The following is a 13,955-nucleotide window of genomic DNA, read 5'->3' on the forward strand; positions in this document are numbered from 1 at the left end:
TGACTCACTAATATTTATCAGCTACTCAAAGGCCCTTAAAAGGTTGTCCAATTGGTAGTATAGCCCAGGGCTAAAGCTATTAAAGTGGTTTTGTACAATTTTACCAAAGGCATTCAAGTACTCTAAAGAGCTTAAATTATCTCTACAAAAACAACAACAGTTGACAGGGTTTTAAAAATATTTAGTAACCAATAGTCAAAACACAAGACAATACTTTTTACAGTGCTAGTCAAGAGTTCAGAGATCAAAGAGAAATGCCGAAAATAATTCAGTAGTACATTTCTGACATCACAGAAAAACACTTAGTCTAATCTTTCTAGCTATTTCTAATAGAAAACACAAGTCTAAGATAAACTTATATATAGAGCAAAGGCAGAGTCCTGATGAGTTGGATGGTCAAGACAAAAATGCTTAATGCTGTCTGATTCTGTCTGTTTTTAAAATCACATTCCTGGTTCACATTACATCATACTTCACACTTCCCTTGGTTCCCAGAATAACAGAAACTACATTTGCATTCTTTAGTAAGCACACACCAGGTCAGGAAGCAAAGCCATAAAGGACATTTATGCATGCAAATTCTGGCCATTAACTTGAGCCTTAAAACAATAGCAAGAGTTCCTTCACCTAGCTAGGTTAGAGCCAACTTTAAAAATCAAAGACGGTCATAAAATGCTTGACTTAGCTTCCTTACAGCAGAGTGCACTGTTACATTTTGTTCAGTTCCACATGTAACATTTGTTATCCATTTAAGACAACAAGCCTGTGGCTTACATTAATATTTACAAATGACAGAATTGTCTATAAAATTCTGTCTGGCTAGGCTGGCAGCCTTCACAAATATATAAAAACAATGTGTGGCAAGATTATATAACCCCCCCCCCCCCTGGTTTTGAAGGAAGTATAGTTCTCCTCGAAATTGACTCTCTAGGTCTGCACTTATGAAACTGCATACATATTTGTTGACATCAATAGATCCAAACAGGGAAAATTCTAAACCATGAAGGAAACAAGACTAAGGTGACATCTTTGCTCAGACTAGAAGAAGCAGTTTTGGAAAGGTGTGGGAATGGAAATTAAACTAGAAGCAGACAAAAATCAGATGGCAACAGAAAGTGCCAAAAAAGAAAAGAAAGAAGAAAGAAACTGAAAAGCCCACAATTATGTTGTCAATTATACAGAGCTCTTGGGACAACCATATATTGATTGTGATTTGATGCAAGAATGGTTAACTCTGAAGTGAATTTAGTCCAAATGGTGCAAAACAAATAATGGTAGCTGAAGACACCGGCTACATACGTGGTGGTTTACTACTTGTATAAGATAAATGCAAGTTCTGCAGTACAGAAATACTAGAATACTAGATGTCATCTTAGTCATATTTTCTAGAATACTAGAAACAGTTGCACATCTTGTTACTGGGTGTGATATACTCATTACTGAAAAACACAACAATGTGGCCTGATTGTTCATTGGGTATTATGTAAAGACTACAACATTCAGGTAACTGAGAAGCATGGAACATGAACCAAAAATATTTGCTGGAAAAGAAGAATTTCTCATCATATTGGATCATCCAATAACAAGAATTAAGGAAGCAGAAGCAAGAAAACCAGATACAGAAACCAAAAAAGACAAAAGTATCATTAATAATTTAAATAGCTACTTCTAATGATTATAGGCCAGGATTCAAAGACCGACCAGCCATGAGTAATAAGGCTTTAGAAAAATGGGTCATAATGAGGAAAGACCTCATTATCAGCTAATTTGCATTTATTTAAAATCACTTGGTGATTACCACAAGCACTAATAGGGCCATTTCTACTGACCTGGTAATGGCGGCTAGTGGCTGATGCATCATGTTAGAATTGACCCCCCCCCAATTCATTCCCTTATGAACAGGTGCACACATCCAAACACAAACATGCAGATACACCACCACACATATTACCTGTTCCTGATTTAATAGTGTCCCTGGTGGTGTCACTGTCCCTCACAAATCGTAAGTGATTCAGTCATTCAATAATGCCGGACATTATAGTCTCATTCTTCTTATTCAGTTATTGCATTTGGATGTAAGAGCTGTTGATCAATTAATTCTTTATTTGGATTAGAGCACTGTTTAAAAATACTCCCTGGTATCTATAGGGTTCCCTTTGGCTTTGTGTGGAAGTCTTGTAGACTGCTAATGTACATAATGGAACATTACAGTCAGTCAATAACGGCAGACATTAAAGTTTCATACTTTTTATTGGTTAAAAAAATTCAGGATGATGTAAGACCTGTGTTCAGTTAATTTTGTAAGTGGATTAAGGTAAAATGTCCTTTGGTCTAAAGTCCCTTCATATATGCCTTTTGTACTGAAAAATATGTTGTTCTTTTAACTTTATCCATATTTAACATTACACGGCTTAAAGTTTTTCCTTAGTGTTCTATTGTTCTCCCATATTACATCCTATGCTTGTTAGTCTAGGGGTAGTTAAGAAGTATGGCAACCCCTCACCCTCTACACACACACACACACACACACCCTCTATCTCTCCATAAATTAAACCTCCTCACCAGATTACACTCAAGCACAGTCACCTGTTCACCCATACAAACACATGCACAGCTAGGTAGACAGACATAGACACACACAATAACACACACACACTCTAATCATACTCCAGTCATACCTGATATTATACTCACACAGAGATACACACACACACACACACACACACACACGCAATTCCCACACTATGTGTCCACTAAACTCTCACCCACTGAAAGCAATGGGTAAACATGAACAGCATAATCACTGCTGATGGTGGTAAGGATTTACACATCCTTGTGTTTTGTGAAATGCCTGGCTGGGTAAAGCATTTATAGCAGGCATTTCTGAGGGAGAGGGCATGGCTAAATAGCACATGCCTTTCTTCAGAATGTCTCACTAGCATTTACAGTTAGTCAGAGAGGCAGACCACCATAGCACTGCACCTCTTCAAAGTAAGCACTGTTCTCAGGATGTCTAAGGATCACAAATTGGTACTTCCAGTGATAAAAAAAGGCTTATAACCAAAAAATAAGGCACTGGAGGGTTTACCAGGTAGCAAACCAACTTTAATGAACACACAAAAAACAACAAAACGCCTTAAACTGGACCACAGCATTTTCGTCAACAACTTCATCAGATGAGCATACCAGCAAAAATTAGTCCTTCATATATAGTCCTTAATAGGTCCATTAAGTAACCAATCCACAATTAAAGACATATTAGCAAACTAAAATGTTTAAAAGGTGTCATAGGAAACAATGCATGTAGATCCTGTCTGAATAGAACTACCATTAAGTACAAGTGTAAAAATAATAAATAATACTTTAGCTAGATATGGGATGTAAATTCACATTAAATACATTTAAAGACATTAAAAACATTAAAAAACATTAAAAATTTTCATATAAAAAATACTGATAAAAGCAAACAATAGTAAATCCGTAAAAGCCTGCTGTGTAGAGATCTTAATGAAACAGTGGCATCTACTGGCTAAAAGGTTTAAAGCAATAATAAAAATCAAAGTTTAGCAGCTCCTAATTGTAAAACTGGTTTCAAAGAAACCATGTCATTTAAACCAGGGTGTTTGTTTTCTTCTAACACCAACTGCCAGTACAACTCTCTGTACTCCAAGCCTTTCTCCCAGGGACCACCCCTGGGATCAATTGGTAGTATCTGAATCACAAAAAAATAAAAATCTCTTCCTAAGTCTAAGGTGTGCTTATATAAAGCATTGCTTAAGTTCATCTTTTTTATATCATACCTGTGCTCATACATTCTGGATTTTAATTTTCTTTCAGTTTTAGAATAAGGTATTTGGAATGAATCCTTGATTGTAGTTTGGCAAGGGACTACATATTTCTTTAAAATGCTAATTGGGTTTTAACTGCATTTACGTCACATGGTATAAAATGACAGAGTTTGAAACATTGTAATTATCTGACGAAGTCTTGACTTTCAAGACGAAAGCGCTTATATTGTGTTTAAGAATAAATTATCTGGCATCTGCTTGTGGTTTTGGATCTGGTGTACTATTTTCTTTCAGTTTTGCCAATGTAAAATGCCTCACAGTTCCTACATAAGGCTAAATAAATCACACCGTTTGTGTTACACTTGTCAAAACCTAAGGTTTTAATAAATCTATTTCTGGCTTTCAAAAAGCATGTATCCCCTGTTTTAACGTAAGGGCATTGGGTACAGCTCCCACACTTGTGTACACCTTTTACTGGGGTTATAATTACCAGCCTTGCTAGGCCCATTCTCCAGAATGTTTTTAATAGTGCGCCCTTTTCTATATACACATTTAAGTGGTCTATTAAAAATATATTGCAAGTCAGAAGTACTAGCAAACCTACTCCATTCATCCTCTATAATACTTCTGACCATTCTAGCTTCTCCATCATAGGTTAGTACCAAAGCACTGTTGTACGCATTCTCTACATTAGCCTTTGTTGAATGGGTACTGCTCAGATCCACAGTGTCATTGCCAAAAATAGGGGAAAACTTAGTTTTCCTAGCTGCAGACACTTCTTCAAGCACCTCCATAAGTAATGATTCTGGGTAACCCCTAGCTTTGAACAACTCAAAAAGATATTTACTTTCATTTAAAAATCATTATCATCAGATGTCATTCTACTGATGCGCACAAACTGGCCTTTTACCACCCCTTTCTTCTGGTGGTACAGGTGTGCACTAGTATAATACAGGTATGAATTTGAAAATGTAATTTTTCTATACACCCTGGTTTTAAAACCACCATTAATTTTATTAATGCAGACATCCAGGTATCTCATTTCATCTTGATCCATTACATATGTAAATCTTAAAAACTCAGTGTAATTTGAACATATGTAAATCTTAAAAAGTCAGTGTAATTTGATAAATATCTAAAAAATTCCAAGAACCTGTCCACCGTCTCTCTCCAAAACAAACAAATATCATCCAAAAACCAGCCTTAAAAGCTCCAACACTTATTATAATGACTATTAAAAACATATTTATTTTCCCAGTAAGATAATATGATGTTAGCATAAGATGGGGCACAATGGGCCCCCATAGCTACACCTCTTAGCTGTTTAAAAAATTCACCTTCAAAAAAAATAAAATTGTTCTTTAAAATCATATCCATCAATATTAAACACACTTGACAGTCATTATAAGTAATGTCCTTACTGTCGTATAAAACTTCTTCCAACCATTCTAAACCCATATCATGAGGGATAGAAGAGAATAAATCAACCACATCCACAGAATAAAAAGCAATCTATCTAAATAAAGGCCAGAATTTAGTTTCTTCAACAAATCCCAAGAATCTTTTAACACATTTTCACCCCCCATAGCTATTTTTTTTCAGTTTTGAATCCACGTATTTTGCTAAAGGGGCAGTTACTGAGCCTTCTGCCGAAACAATTAGCCTTAAAGGTGGGTTGTCTATATCCTTATGAAACTTGGGGATACCAAAAATAGATGGAACTCTAGGTTTAACTACATGTAAGAAATTGTATGTGTCACTATCAATAAGTCCTTCTAATAGTAAATCATTAAGGCATAACTGTATTTTTTGTATTCTGTATTCACTTAATTTAGTGACACCCTTACATATTGTTTATCATCCCCACTCATATACTATTTTGTCCATCAACACAATACCCCCACCTTTATCTGGTTTCATCACCCTCAGGTTTTTGTTGTTTCTACATTCCTCTAGAACATTCCTTTCTTCCTTACTTAGGTTGGAAACACCTTATTGTTAGCTACTGCTTGATGCAGTTTATTCTCTACCATGATTTCAAAATTCCTAAGTTGTGGATGCAAGGGTGGGTTGAAGGTGCTTTTCCTGCTTAACTTATTGTCTGTGTCTGGCTTAAATTGGCCGTTAATAAACAATTCCAAGTTTTTCTTATGTACAAACAACTTAAAATCAACTAGTAGCTTGAAAATGTCATTCTTAGTTATTGGAATAAAAGTAAAACCTTTTAAAAACAAGTTAAAATGACTTTTTTCAATATTAGTATCACTATAGTTAAAAATATTAAAACCATTAAAAGTGCATCTTGGACCATTTTTAATTATTCTTAAATTCGCTATCGATCTTTGGTGTGTGTCCCTCGGTCCTGCCCATGCATTGTGTCTGTAATTCACTAGGCCTTTCTTCCTCAACCTCTCGGACCTCCTGGGGGAAGCATATTCTAAGTTTAAATGCTCATCCACTTGTTGCCCATTATACCCCTCAATATGTATCAAAGTTTCATTGTGAATGTCGTACTTCCTAAACTGCTTTGGTTTAGGGTACTGTACATTATCTTTATACTTATTAACATCCCTTTCTATTTTTTTTCATTTTTCTGACATGCACATCCTTGCATTTCAAATCTATATCCTTCAGTAATTCATGGTATTTGTTACTTTCAACAGTAAACAACAAGTCACTCACAATTTTTGGCATCTCATTCTCATTGTTTCTAATAATGGCTTTCATAATATCAAATCCACATCTGTCAAAAGATGCTGTTAAAATTTTGTGAAAATCAGTATCATTATAAAAATTATTAGGATATTTACATACCTTGAGTCCCTTAGGGACTATATTTAAATGCAAATGTGTTCTTGGTTAGCTACAGCTACAGTGTCTGATTTGTTTGGTTTATGGTTTTCAACAAATAAAGACATCGTTTCAGTTAATCATCCTTGTCCAGCTATGATGGGACGGAGAGGTGGATTAACTAAGTTTTTATGTATTCTTGGAAGTCCACTTATAAATGGAATTGTAGGATGAATGACCGTAAAAAAATTATACTGTTCAATATTAATGCTGCCTTCTAACAACATGCAATAAAGTTGGTCTTAAATCTGTTTATATATATATATATATATATATATATATATATATATATATATATATATATCAAGTTTACGAGAATTGACTTCCAAATAAGTTACTGAATCTTTTAACATATCCTGCATCTTGTTTCTATACCATTCAGATGAAAGAACAATGATACTTCCTCCTTTATCAGCTGGTTTCAACACTATGCCTTCATTATGTTGCAAATTGAGTATGGCCTGCCTTTCTTTAGGCAATATATTATGAAAGTGTTTGGTATCCTTCCCCATTCTTAGTTTTTCCACTTCATTATTACACATTCGAGTGAATAAATCAACGGCTGGGTGATTCATTGGAACAAACACACTAGGTTTCCTAAGAGTTCTGTTCTCTTGCTTCTCATTTCCATATATATTTTTCAAAGTCACATTTCATGCAAAATATTTCAAATCTAACACAAATTCGCTTAAGTCTGACTTAAAGGATGGAATAAAGCTAAGGCCTTTTTCCAAAACATTAATTTCTGTACTCAAAGAGTAACTAGATAAATTCACCACCAATGAATTATGACTTAACTCATGGTTTTCTTTCTTTTCCTGTCTTGGCTCATGGCCCATGGATTCCTGTGTTGATTTTGTTTCAGGAAAACCGGCAAATGATGAGTCAATGGAGCATAAAACGCTCCTTTTTTAGGGAGAGTACCTATCTCTACAGATTTGCATCCTAATTCTGTAGATGTGGTGGCAAAAACATCTACCACCTCTATAGAGTCCAGCCCAGTGTGACTAATCTGCTCTTCTTCAGATGGTCTTACTTCCATGTTCACATTAGGCTCATGAACTATAGCAGTGTTCTGTGATGCATTTTTTCCTATATTCCTTGTTGGACGTGTGTCGGTTCTTCTCTCCTCTCTAGGCCATTCAAAGATCCGGCCGTTTCTAAAATCGACAATATCACTTGTTAGTTTCTTGGTTTTCTGTTCCTTTAATCTAGACTCATACATGTTTAAATTGAACTGCAATGTTTCCAATTTATTAGCCTGAGTATTCGTCAAATCAAATTTTTCCAAATCTGCTTGTTTTTCTTGGATGAAATCAGTAATTTTCTGTTCTTCCGGTTTGAAAAACTCTATAAGCAAACGCATGTAGCGAAAGCTAGTTCCCAAATTTATCGCTTGCCATTTCACTAATAGCTCAGGGTATTGATTCCCGTAGCTAGGCATGCATTTAATTCTCATCCCTCTTGGGATTACTTGGTTATGCATGCTGGCTTCCATGTGGAAACATTGCCATGTTAATCTTTTAAGACGATAAGCAGCTGTCTCTACTTCTCCTAGAATAGTTTCAAAAGTAGCATCATCTGTAGTTTTGGTAGGTCCTATATCCGCTAAAGAATCAAAGTTTAAGTGTAATAGGGGATTAGAAACACCTACTGGCGTTTCTACCCCTGAGTTAGTTGACATAAAAGTAAACGTAGTATGCGTTTTTCCATTAAGCTGTTTGTCGCTGTTACTTGTTTTGTCAGCCATGTATAGTGAGAAAATACCAAAAACAAATAATGAACAAAGAATGTATAACTCACTATTAACGTAGCGGCAAGTAAGTAGGGTTAAAGTCAGAAAAAAATCAAGCTGCACCTCCACAGCTGAAATCAATATCCAAAGTGTTAAAGATAAGCTTTATCAAAATCTTTAAAATTCAGTTCTGCAAGAGAACTTTGCAGAGAAAACTTCTGTAAAATACCACAGGTACGAAATAATACACAAACCCTTCGGTCCTAGCATGTATTACAGTAGCATTCTTGATAACAGTTCCACAAGAGCAAGATATTGTTTAAAACCTTTCGGTGCTAGATAACCAGTACAAGATGTTGCATATAACTTTTCAGTGCTATATGACTAGTTAACGCTCCTTCAGAACTCCATGATAATGGAATAGAACATAAAGTTCTTCTACACAAACACAAATACAATATACAACATAAAACAGAAAATTCTTCAATGTGAACGTCCCAAAATAACTCGATAAGTGCTTTCAGTAAAACCTTCTTTAGATCATAAAAGGTAGGGACTCCATTTCTTTCTTTATTAGACCATGTGACCAATGAGAAGTAGAATAGAGGACAACACCCTTCTTCATTCAAAGTTGGTAATAACCAATCACTTGGTTCATTAGAAGACACACCTTCTAAGTTAGTCAATGGTGGGTCTTCTAGCTTTTAAATTTGGTTTTAAAGGAATACAGCGTTCAGTCCAGGAGGGCAGTCTGCCCGCAGATTAATTATCCACTTAGTTTCACTTATTTCAGTTTTATTACAGATGTCACCTCACCTAATTCCTTCATAGATTCTCTCAATAACCTTGAAAATGAAGCTGTGATTTGGGAATTTGGTTAGATGTGCCGCTAAAGCATTATGAACATCACCCCTGCGTATATCACTTATATGACGCAGTACTCTATTTTTAAACATTTGGTTGGTCTTGCCAACATAAAATGAAGTGCACTTTTTGCAGGTTGCTAAATAAACAGCATTTTTAGAACTGCAAGTTGCTTTACGGTTAAAGACAAATTCGTAACTCATGTTTGGATGTTTAAAATTATTGGTGCTGTCAATATAATTTCAAGCGGAACAGTTTCCGCATTGAAAGGTACCTTTACGTCCAACTGGCTTCTGTTTCGGAAAACCATCTTTAGTACATAGGAGCCTCTTGATATTCTTCTTGTTTTTGTAACTAAACTGTGGCTTGGCTCCTACAATGGTTCGAAGTTTCGGATCTTGAGTAAGAATTGGCCAAAATTTAGTGATGATATCTTTCACTTGTTTATTGTCAGTACTATAAGTAATCATTAATCTCAAGGGCTGTGATTGGTGTTGCACCATATTCATTCCTGGTTCAGAATTCACTACTTGACTTCTTGGAAATTTATGTAGCACGGATTCAGTATCTTGCTGAGAATAACCACATAGCTGTAAGCATTCCTTTAAATCAACTGTTTCTTGTTGAATAGTTTTTTCTTGTGTACATCTATTAGAAATTCTGGACAACTCTTTTTTCATTATATTGTTAGTAATATGCCTGGGATGCATACTACTTTTGTGGAGATAATGGTTTCTCCAAGTAGATTTTCTAAAAAGAGAGGTCTCCATTCCACCTGCTTTATTCAGAATAACATAAACATCCAAGAAACTAACATAATGGCGTGAATACTGACTTGTAAGCTTCAAGAAGGAAGTAGTGCTGTTTAAATACAGTAGAAACTGTATAAATTGGGATTCATCTCCTTCCCATAACAAAAAAAGATCATCTACAAAACGGCCATAAAATTTAACATGATGGTACCAAGAATTGGTAGTATTAAGAATATATTGCTTTTCCCAGTCCGATAAGACTATATTAGCATAACTATTGGTGCAGGGGGTGCCCATAGCTACTCCCCAATGCTGCACTTCATTTTATGTTGGCAAGACCAACCAAATGTTTAAAAATAGAATACTTCCACGTATAAGTGATATACGCAGGGGTGATGATGTTCATCGTGCATACAGCTGCAGTCATAACAGATGGGTTATCCTGCCATCAGGCGGGTCCTCGGTCGGCCGAATTCCGAAGTCTAGGTCCGGCGTCGGTTGTCGTCGCTTCCTCCCTGACGTCAGTGCGGCAGGGGTGTAAAAGAGGCAGCTGACGCCATTTTCTCCAGTCTTTCTTGCCGCGCGGTGCCCGAAGCAGAAGCAGTTTGCAAGTGCCGGTTGGCCAGCTCCTGAGATTTACCAAAGTATTTCAGCCGAAGTCTTCTTGAAAGCAAAGTACCCCGTTGGGGAAACTTTTCTTGCCTCAGACCGATGTCAGACAAAGTTAATAATTGCATTTCATGTGGGAAGCAAATACCGCATAAGGATTTCCACTCTTACTGTATACCTTGCTTAGGCCCAGACCACGACGTCTCGGCCTGCCGTTTTTGTGCTAGATTCAACAAACACACTATTAAGCATCGGGCAGAGTTCGCCCTTCACTTTTTTGGCAAAAAATTTAATTATATTATGGCGTCGGATACTCCGACTCCAGTTTTGAGCAAAAAATGCAAAGATAAGGACCGACATACGAGGTCCGCACCACCTACTGATACCACGCTAAGGCCGACTATCGGTTCTCCGGCACTCAGCGAGGCGCCTACGCAGCCCCTGAGTACCGATGACAATGCATTACCGGTGTCTTCAGTACCCGAGGTCACAGGCTCCTCGGCCCCCATTCCTACTACAGATACCGACGCCACTCCTGGCGGGGAAACTCAGAATTTAGACAGGCCTGCCATTTCTCAAGGGGTCTTCAGGCCTTCCTCCTTCTCTATTAAAGCCTTCACTAAATCTAAAACAGCCATGAAAACCAAAAAACAGGTTCCTCAGACACCCTCTCGAGGCACCATGCCTAAAAAACAGATGCTTAAAATGGCTGAGGATTTGATTACTCTTATCAGGGGTTCTCAACCCCCCTCTGACAAAAGGCCCAGATTAGAGGAAGACTACCCTTCCTCAGATCAAGCTTCTATTACCTCAGAACTATCTGAGGGCCGGGATTGTGCCTATTCTCCATTCGAAGACTCTGATGCAGAGAAGTCTATTCCCTTGGTCTCCCCCCCTGAGGACTTCTCTTTTGGGGAAACCCTGCATACATTGAAGGAACACTTTCACTGGGAAGGCCAAGATTACTCAGATTCCAAGAAAAGGCTCAGGGAATTTCTTCTGCTCCCCCAGCATAGGCCTCTGTCTATCCCTCCTGTTTTAGATATATTGGATGATGTGTACACAGAAGCCAGCCTTAATCCTGATTCTTTGCCTCTAGCTCCTGTTAAACCAGACAGGTATTACCGGGTTCCTGATTCTCACCAGTTCCTATATAAAAGCCATACTGCTGACCCAGAAACTATTTCACAGGGTCCCAAGGGAATTAAGGCCTCTACTGCTAAAAACCCATTACCTTCAGAGAGAGATTCCAGATCTTTAGAAAGGTGGGGGGAAAAAGGTGTACACCTCGGCCACTTTAACCATGAGGGCATTAAACTGTCAGTTCTATATGTTAAAGTATCAACAGTTTTTGATATCTCAGCTGAAAAGCAAGATGACACAACCAGATTTAAAAGAGTTGCAGGATTTGTTGCATGGTGCAGAGCAAGTGGGTAAACATACCTTGCAGTGTGGTTTTGATGCTTTAGAGGCCTCATGTAGAGCTGCTGTTACGGGGCCTGTTATACATAGGCATGCTTGGCTCAAAGAGCAAACCTTACTAGATCATGTCAAAGCTAAATTATTAGATGCACTTCTTCAAAAAGATGTATTGTTTGGTGTTAAAGCAGAGGAGGTGCTAAAGAAAATGGAGGAAAAAGTGAAATCAATGCAAACAGTGAAAGATTTCCTGCAGGTACAGCCTCCACGTTTCAGCAGAAACTGGCCTTCAAAAAATTGGTCCTTTCCAGCCACGGACAGACCTCAAAGGGGCAGATACAGGCGTCCAAGGGGTAGAGGGCAACCTCAAGGATCTTTCAGAGCCAGACAGTGGCAAGCACCAACCCCAAGAGGTGGAGAAGATAGATCACAGTCTTTTAGAAAACAGACACAATGACTTCCCCTGCACCTGCCAAGCAAAGCTTTAATGGCAGCACCGTTGGGCGGAAAACTGACATTATTCTCAAAAAATTGGCATATTGTTACAAAAGACAAATGGATTCTGGACATTATAGACAGAGGCTACAAGTTCCACTTTCACACCCTTCCAAAAATGAGAGGCATGCCAAACCTGCCACAAAATCAAAGGGCAGAGGCACAAAAACAAATTTCAGCTCTCATGGACATGAAAGCAATTCAAGAGGTACCTGCAAAAGAACAAGGTCAAGGATTTTATTCCAGACTATTCCTGGTACCAAGGAAAGACAAAGATTGGAGACCTATCTTAGACCTATCCATCCTAAACACATATCTACAGGTGCCAAAATTCAAGATGCTCACATTACAGCAGCTTCTTCCCATGCTGGGCAAGGAGTCTTGGCTGGTAACATTGGACCTCAAGGAGGCATACCTGCATGTCCCTATCAGACAAGATTACAGAAGATACCTCAGATTTCATGCAGGTTCAACCCATTACCAATTGGCTTATCTACTGCGCCCAGAGTGTTTACGAAATGCCTGGCATCAGTAATCACCTTCTGCAGACTACAAGGGATACAAATCTACCCATATCTGGACGACTGCCTGATCCAAGCGGACAGCAAGGACATACTACTGCAGCACCTGGCATGTGTAATAAAACTGTTGAACTTCCTGGGATACACAGTCAACAAAAAGAAATCAAAACTAATACCCTCTCAACAAATAATTTTCCTGGGTGCCAGCTTGGATACAACCACCCAGATGGCCTACCTCATGCCAGACAAGCAAGGGCAACTGTCTCAATACTTCAGAAAAATGGCAACTTACACCAGGCTAACTGCAAGGACAGTCCTGCAGGCTCTGGGATTCATGGCATCTTGCATCCTACTAATCCCATGTGCAAAGCTGCATATGAGGAAACTTCAATGGTACCTGAAAAACTTATGGTCTCAACACAGCCACAGCTTGGAAGCAATTATACCACTCATTCCATGCCTTCAAAAGGAATTTATGTGGTGGGCTCAAGCTTGCCAAATAAACACAGGTCTTCCTTTCTGTGTACCTCAAGCAACTCAAATCATCACAACAGATGCCTCAGACTACGCCTGGGGAGCAGACATGACAGATCAGTGCAGTCAGGGAAAATGAGCACGAAAAGAGAAACTCCTTCACATCAACCAAAAGGAAATGCTAGTCGTGCAAAAGGCTATTATGACCTTCAAAGACCTACTGCATCCAGGCCAGCTATTGATAAGGACAGACAACACCACAGTGATGTGGTACATAAACAAACAGGGGGGAACTCATTCATACCCCCTGTGCAGGCAAGCCATGACCCTATGGAACACAGCACTGGAATTGAAAATTCAATTACAGGCACAATTCCTGCCAGGGAAGGAAAACACACTGGCAGACAACCTAAGCAGAAATATGACAGATCCACATGAATGGAAGTTG

This window comes from Protopterus annectens, chromosome 10.part0 (genome assembly GCF_019279795.1).
Source record: "Protopterus annectens isolate FY-2018-M chromosome 10.part0, PAN1.0, whole genome shotgun sequence".
Taxonomy (NCBI): Eukaryota; Metazoa; Chordata; order Ceratodontiformes; family Protopteridae; genus Protopterus; species Protopterus annectens.